We start from the raw sequence: 8909 nt of genomic DNA, 5'->3' as shown, positions 1-8909 counted from the left end.
CATTTTTAACCCGTGAGCTCCATCACATGTCTGTAACATGCTACCAAGATATTAAGTTTTTATTATGGATCATTTTCAGATTCAACCAAAATGTCGCGGTTTGAGGGATTGGGGAAATTCAAATGAAGGTCTGTTCAAACATGAACCCGATGGAGAACCAGCGCACAGAATGTTTTCAATCTCTAAAAATATCTCAAATTTGAAATTTCAATATGCAGCTCTTAAGGGTTACCAGAAATTCTGAAATTCTCTCACCCCTGTTTTTTAATCTTTACGGGTTAGTTGATGTTTATTACTGTGTGGTTTAGGTCACATATGACTGGTTGCCTGATGAAGTACAAATACGATAAAGTAAGTTTTTGTCGGGGATGGATTTGGATCTGGAGAGGGTTTTACAGTCTCAGCAAACCCTTTTCTCAACATAAGCATCATTTTCTGTTTGTCTTGAAGGACACTTGCTGCTGTCTTCACATTAGACCAGAAGGGATCACCGCGTGCACCAGATTTTACACCTTTGTACCAGAGTTAGACGGTCTAACTTGCCTCGTCTTTCGCAGTGGGGCAACCCATCATTTTTAGACTTCGACTAAAGTTTGGGTATGAAATCTTATTCTCAGCAAGATTATGAAATTGTTTTTGAGTGGGGTGGTGGGGTGGGTGTCAGGCTAAAGTAGCAGGGCTGCAATGAAAGCAGGGTTTCGTTTGCTCCCATTTATATTCTGAATGTGTGCACCAACTGAAGGGGTGCAAGTCTTTCTTGAATTAGTTTGAGCAGTATATTCAATGAGAACGCTTGGTGGAATCTGCAGTTATGGTGACCACTAGGTGAAAGTATTGCTCCATTTCATGAACCTTGAGTGTAGGCTGCTGTGGGACACCGCCCACCATGACCAACCTGCTGCTTGTATTCGTAGATGACTGTGTGAAAGGCCTATTTCTTACTGCATTAAAAATGATATACATACTCCAAAATAAAAGGTATTCATTCAGATTTGGTTGTTTTTGGTTGTTTTTCTCCATTGAGCAAATCTTGGTATAAAAAGATATGATATGCACACTCTTAAGGCTATGAAATTGGGCTATTAGTAAAAAAAATGTAGAAAGGGGGTGTTCACAATAATAGTAGCATCTGCTGTTGACGCTACAAACGCAAAAGTATTATGTTCAAACTTCTTTTTTAGCAATCCTGTGAATCACTAAACTAGTATTTAGTTGTATAACCACAGTTTTTCATTATTTCTTCATCTGCGAGGCATTAATTTTGTTGGTTTGGAACCAGGATTTTGCTCATTTACTAGTGTGCTTGGGGTCATTGTCTTGTTGAAACACCCATTTCAAGGGCATGTCCTCTTCAGCATAAGGCAACATGACCTCAAGTATTTTACAAACTGATCCATGATACCTGGTATGCGATATATATAGGCCCAGCACCATAGTAGGAGAAACATGCCCATATCATGATGCTTGCACCACCATGCTTCACTGTGAACTGTGGCTTGAATTCAGAGTGGGGGTCATCTCACAAACTGTCTGCGGCCCTTGGACCCAAAAAGAACAATTTTACTCTCATCAGTCCACAAAATATTCCTCCATTTCTCTTTAGGCCAGTTGATGTGTTCTTTGGCAAATTGTAACCTCTTCTGCACGTCTTTTATTTAACAGAGGGACTTTGCGGGGGATTCTTGCAAATAAATTAGCTTCACACAGGCGTCTTCTAACTGTCACAGCACTTACAGGTAACTCCAGACTGTCTTTGATCATCCTGGAGCTGATCATTGGGTGAGCCTTTGCCATTCTGGTTACTCTTCTATCCATTTTGATGGTTGTTTTCTGTTCTCTTCCACATGTCTCTGTTTTTTTTTTTTGTCCATTTTAAAGCATTGGAGATCATTGTAGATGAACAGCCTATAATTTTTTGCGCCTGTGTATAAGTTTTCCACTCTCCAATCAACTTTTTAATCAAACTACGCTGTTCTTCTGAACAATGTCTTGAACGTCCCATTTTCCTCAGGCTTTCAAAGAGAAAAGCATGTTCAACAGGTGCTGGCTTCATCCTTAAATAGGGAACACCTGATTCACACCTGTTTGTTCCACAAAATTGGCAAACTCACTGACTGAATGCCACACTACTATTATTGTGAACACCCCCTTTTCTACTTTTTTGTTTTTTTACTAATAGCCCAGTTTCATAGCCTTAAGAGTGTGCATATCATGAATGCTTGGTCTTGTTGGATTTGTGAGAATCTACTGAATCTACTGGTACCTTGTTTCCCATGTAACAATAAGAAATATACTAAAAACCTGGATTAATCTTTTTAGTCAAATAGCATTACTATTATTCTGAACACTACTGTGTATATGTGTGTGTGTGTGTGTGTGTATATATATATATATACACACAGACACAACCGCAATTCCAGTGAAGTTGGGACGTTGTGTAAAATAAAAACAGAATACAATGATTTGCAAATCCTTTTCAACCTATATTCAATTGAATACACCACAAAGACAAGATATTTAATGTTAAAACTGATAAACTTTTTTTTTTTTTTTTTTTTTTTGCCTCCTTGCTCTCGGCCGAGATGGACGCATTTTTTCCTCTCTCCCTCCCTCCCTATCTTTTCTGCTTCTGTGGCGTGTTGTCTGTGAGGCTGCCAGCTTTGCTTTTCTGGAAAACAGCAAAAATGGATCTGTTAAAGTGGTCTCTGAACACAATTGACACTATTTTTTCTACAAGACACTCGGGGGCGGAGGACCCGACCTGTCCTGCCAGGACGCATGTGATGGGCTACGTGATGGACAGTTGGAGGCAGGTCATGTGCCTTTACACGCTGTGTGTGGAGGACGTCGAAGATGTGTATTTGGCTCGGTGGTGACCGACTTTCTGCTGTGTGGAGCGGGCATAGCACTGGTTTACCGGAAAATTAAGAAGGTGGAAGCGGCAATAATTGGCCCGTCCAGGCTGCCCCACATGATTGATTTGGTTGGAAGGGCAGTGTCAGCTCAGTCGGCGGGTGTTAACCGCACGTTGGAAACCATCTCTGGGAGGATGACTGCACTGGAAAACTGCTTTGATCGTCAGTAATGACCACATCTCCTCTCCTATATTCAGATGTATTGAGAGCCATTCTGTTTCAGACTGTGGAATCTTTCAGGCGTCTGCTAATCTGGATATTCATTCGGCTTCCCAAAACACAGCTGCACTTCAAGGCCGCTGTGATAAAAACCTCCTGAAGAAGAACAACACTTAAGCCTCGCTCCCTGGTCTCCCCCCGCCCTTACCTTCTCCAGCTCTGACGTTGACTGTGGACTGTTCAGGGCTGGGCCCCTTTTCCCTCCAGGATGGACAAACAAGGCCGTTGACGGCGCCTAAAGGCTGCTTCCGGAGTGTTCTGTCTGATAACTGGACTTTTCAAATCTCGGTCGTCGTCTCGTCGTCTTTCGTCTGTGTGTGTGATCATTGTTTTTTTTTTTTTGTGCTGATGGTTTTTTTTCCTGCATTGCTGCTGTGTGGTTTAACACAGCAGCTATGAAGGTTTTTCTCTCCCTAGTTTTACCTTGTGTGTGCTTTTTATATGTGTTCATGTACCGGGCCGGCTTATGTGTGTTGTGTGTTATGTGTGTCGTCTGTTGTCATGAGGCCGGTCATGGTTTGCTCAGCCCTGCTGTTGACCTAAGCAGGGATGTACATCTGGAGCTGGTCCCCGGGCGCCTAAAGGCGACCTCTTCTCCTAACTGGCAATCAGGATGGGTTAAATGCAGTAGACACAATTCATTGTGCAGGGAACATGTTCCTATGTGCATATGACAATAAAAAATTTTTGAATCCTTTAAATCCTTTATTGTTTTTGTGCAAATGTTTCCTTATTTTGAAATGGATGCCTGCAACATGTTTCAAAAAAGCTGGGACAGTGGTATGTTTTCTACTGTGTTACATCACCTTTCCTTCTAACAACACTCATGATTGGGTATAAAAGGAGCATCCCCAAAAGTCTCCACTTTGTGAACAACTGAGGCACCAGTGCTAACCACTAAGCCACATAATAGTTCCTTTCTTTCGTTTGGGGGTGTAGACACAAACCAACTCACTGGCCCTGAAGCTTCTGCCTTTGTGCCTCAAATCATAGTTCCTCTTTTGTCTCATGCCAGCCTTCTCCAGCTGGTCCCTGACAAAAGTGTGAGCTGTCTCAAGATGATCCTGCAGCTTTCTTGCATACTCGGGTCCTGGTGGGTCCCATGTTGTCTGGTGGCCGTCCAAAAACCAGCTCAGCTGGAGTCCGGATTTCCCTAACTAGCATCAGCATGGCAGGGGTGCAGTTTATGGAGTTCTGGACAGCAGAGCGGTAGGCCATCAAGACCAGGGGAATGTGTCTGTCCCAGTCACGCTGGTGAGTGGCAGTAAGGATGGCTAGCTACTGTTGCATCGTATGGTTAAAACATTCCACTAAGCCATCACTCTGTGGATGTAATGGTATGGTGCGTGTTTTCTGCACATTCAACCGGTCACACAGAGCTGTGAAAAGCTTGGACTCAAAGCTCTGGCCCTGGTACTGTGGATGATGTCAGGTGTTGCGAACCTGCTGAACATGCCCTCCAACAGGCCGTCTGCCACCGTTTCTGCTTCTTGGTCTGGCAAGGCATAAGCTTCTGGCCATTTTGTAAGGTAGTCCATCGCACACAGCACGTATTTATTTCCTTGGTCTGACACTGGAAAGGGGCCCAAAATGTCCACCGCTACCCTCTCCATGGGTTCTCCAACTGCTTATTGTTGTAGAGGGGCCTGGGACTGGTCAAGGGGTCCTTTATAGTCTGCACAATCATCGCAGCGTGAAATCCTCGACATCGCGGCGATGCTAACCCCAGTAAAACCCCTGGCACAGCCAACGGAGGGTCTTAGTGCTCCCAAAATGTCCTGAGCCTGTGTCCCCATGACATGCCTCCAACACAGTCTGTCTGAGTGTTTTAGGGTCCACCACCTGCCATCTCTCCATTCTGGTGGCAGGCTCCTTCCATGCCTGCTGGAGCACACCATCTAGCATGTGCAAAGTGCTGAACTCACTCGACAGGCTCTTTACAGTCCCTGACAGGCCTATCACACCCTCCCAGGATGGTATGTCCCTGCTCTGAACCTACTGCTGTACAGGTTTCAGCTCTTTATCATCTTCCTGCTGAGAGGCCCAATCTGCAGCCCCCACAACCTCCAGGGAGCAGCATGTTTGTTCAGCAGCCAACCCCTTCCCTCTGAGTTCCATTTCTCTGGCATCCCTGCGGTTGCAGTAGCCACAGCCATCCACTGCACATGTACACCGGGACAGGGCATCAGCATTGGTGTGCTGGGCCCCTGATCAATGCAAAACACTGAAGTGAAAAGACTGCAGCTCCTCCAGCCATCTTGCAACCTGGCCTTCTGGCTCCCTGAAAGATACCAGCCACTGAAGAGCTGCATGATCTGTCCTGATTGTGAAGGGCATGCCGCACATATAATACGTGAAGTGCCAGGCAGGCAAAACAACAGCCACAAGTTTGCGTCGGGTCATGCAATACTGTCTCTTGCTTTTGTTGAAAACATGGCTGAAATATGCCACCCCCTGCTCCCATTCCAATGTCGCTGGTATCTGTATCCAGCAAGAATGGCAAGGTGGGGTCCGGTGTGGTGAGAACAGGGGCATTTGTGAGAACCTGCTTCAGGGTTGAAAATGCCTCCTCACAGTCTGGTGTCCACGTGAAAGACTGGTAGTTCTGGAGGAGACGAAAAAGGGTGGCTCCGATGCAGGAAAAACCCTTCATAAACCTCCGATAGTAAGAGGCCAGTCCGAGAAAACTCTTGAGCTGCTTCTGGTTATCCGGGACTAGCCAGTCCCTGATAGCCTGGATTTTCTCCTCAAGCATGCTGATGCCTTCACTGTTCACTTTGTGGCCAAGAAACTCCACCTCCCGCTGCATAAAGTCAATCAATCAATCAATTTTTTTATATAGCGCCAAATCACAACAAACAGTTGCCCCAAGGCGCTTTATATTGTAAGGCAAGGCCTTCTCCGGGTGCAACTTCAATCCAGCAGCAGCAATCCTCCTCAGCACCAGCCTCAGGGAGTCCAGCACAGCCTCGAAGGACCTCCCATGGACGAGGACATCGTCCAAGTACACCAAACAGTCATGTTGAGGGACCTTGGCCAGAACACTGTCCATAAGCCTCTCAAAGGTCCCAGGCGCATTACACAGACCAAAACTGAGAACCTTGAACTGCCAATGTCCCCTGGTGATGCTGAATGCAGTCTTTGGCCTGGATTCCTGGGTGATGAGCACTTGCCAATACCCGCTACACAGGTCGAGTGATGAGAACCATTAGGCGCTGGACACCAAATCCAGGGTCTCTTCAACTCGGGGGAGGGGGTAACAGTCTTTTTTTGTCATCACGTTATTGAGGGGCCTATACTCCACGCAGAACCTCCACCTTCAGCTTTTCTTTTTAGGGATCATGACCACAGTTAATGACCATGGGCTGTCTGAGGGCTCGATTATGCCTGCCTCCAGCATGGCTTGAACCTCACTATCAGCAGCCTCCTGTCGAAGCATAGGCAAGCGACGGGGTTGCACTTTGATGGGCCTTGCATCCCCAGTATCAGTGTGGTGCTCCACCAGGTGTGTGAGGCCCACTTCATTTTCATTGAGTGCATAAACGTCCTTAAATTCCCACAGAACCTGCCACAGTTCCACTCGCTGTTGTTCATCCAACCAACACAGCTCAGATACCCCGGATAGCCTCCATCCGATCTACTGAGGCATCCAGTTGGGCTAAGACATCCGCAGGCAGAACAGCTGGGGTGATTGAGTCAGGAGCAGGAGGCAGTCTGCAGCTTCCTCTGTCAGTGAAAGTGCCAGTGGCACAGCTTTAATCTTCTCTGACCAGCCCGCTGTGGCTAACAGTTCGAACTGCGCTCGGTAAGCTTCCCAGCTCCCTCTGCTGGAGAACAGCGATGTGGCAGAGTGGGCGACGATGTGCTTCTGGGCGCCGCCATCTTTGTTTACATCTGAGCCCGAGCTGCTTTCAAGAGCGGGCTGCATGGCGTCCTGATGGCGGGGAACAGTGCTGTCCAGCCGCCGTGAATTCCAGCACTCCAAGGCAATCATGGCACTTTCTGGAATGTCTATTGTACACTCGTCGACTTCCTTCTTCACCTGCAGTTGGGCACCCAGGCCGGAGGACATCTTCTTGTTCCATTTAGAGCAGCGGCTCATGCAGTGGGTGAATTCAGAGCTTCTGACACCAGTGCAGCTCCCTTAGCTGCAGAGAATTCAGCTGTAGACCTCGGTTCTCTTTCAGGACTTTTATTGAACACCAACAAAAGGGAAGAGTTGCTGTTACAGCCACAACTCACGCTCAACTCGCTCATCAGACGCTCAAAAAAACCAACTCACAACACCGAGCGGCTCCCTCTCTCTCTTTCTCCTGCTCCCAAACTCATGAACAGTTAACCCTTGCATGACAACAAGAACATCAACTCTATCATCATTACAATACAAGTTTAGAGAAAGAGACAAAAAGAACCTGATAAAATAAAACAGAAAATATAAAACCAACCCACAATGAACATTAATAAATATAGAAATAAATGTTTCCTGTGAACACCTAGTGACTCTTACACCTCCATTTCATCCCTGTTTTATTTAAGTTTAATGACAATTTGTTTGTCAAACCATATTTTCAATTTAATTTCTTCAGTAATTTCCTCCAGAACTATCTGCCAAGATAGAAAACTGCTGCATCCTAGTAAGAGTAGAATACTACTAGAATTAATTTGAATAAGGAAAGTTTTTCCACTCTCACCAAAATGGATGCTGCACTCACTGCAGTTTTTTGTCTGGAATAGTCCCAGATTGCATTTCAGAGCTTCTAGAATTCAAACATTTTTATGCGGGTGGTGTTGGTGGGTAATTTTAGGTTTCAGCTTTTTTTTTTTTTTTCACCACTTTCATCCCTGAATATGTGAAATCGTGAGTCACTTTTGTGCAGATTAAAGTCACTAACTGGGACTCCTGTCTTGTTGCGAGAAAGAAAGGAGAATCGTCCTTCGTTCTGTTCACACAGCTCCAAACGCTGCGTGGCTCTCTGCCGAGACAAGTTAGAACCATAGAATCCATTTGGAATTAATAACTTCAAGGTGAAACACCGTTTAAATCACATCACTTCTCTTTCCAAACATTGTAATACAAACAATCTCCAATTGATCAAAACGTTTTTTTCCTCCCAAAATGAGACGTCCTGCGCAGACGTGCAGCAGCTGGCTGAGCTCAGCTCAGAGGTATGGAGAGACATTCATGCCAAAATGTCTGAAAGGAAATACTTTTGACAAAAACTACAGATTTTGTTTATGTCCAGAGATCAAGGATCCAGTGACCAATTTAAAATGTTGACATAGAAAACCTGTAAAGCCCACTTTTACTACACAGAAAATTCACAAGAGGCATCGATAAGGGAATCGATAAGGAATTGGATCGATAAAATCTTATCAATACCCATCCCTGCAGCGGATCCAGCACAACTCCGCATTAGGGTTTGGCACTAGGTTCATATCCGATGCCCTTCTTGAAGCAACTTCAGTTTTACTCAGACAATTGAAGTCTTGCACACATCTTCGGCGCAATAAATTATATTATGGCTCTTTGTTCACATGTCATGAACCTGGTTTAAAAACTCTGCTTTTGAAGCTGCTTTTGTACAATTAGTGGTGTCACACTTGTGAGTGAATGAGCAACTTTTGTGTAATCCATCAATACGAAACATGCAGATTGCAAAAACTGTGACGTGATTGAGGAAATCTGTGCTCAGATTCAGATTCAGCACCTCAAAATGACCCTAAATCAGTTCTCAAAGTCCATGCAAGAAAAAAAAAGTGTTGTTTTTGTTGACT

Source organism: Thalassophryne amazonica, chromosome 6 (assembly GCF_902500255.1).
Source record: "Thalassophryne amazonica chromosome 6, fThaAma1.1, whole genome shotgun sequence".
In the NCBI taxonomy this organism is placed as follows: domain Eukaryota; kingdom Metazoa; phylum Chordata; class Actinopteri; order Batrachoidiformes; family Batrachoididae; genus Thalassophryne; species Thalassophryne amazonica.
This window is presented reverse-complemented; position numbering follows the sequence as displayed.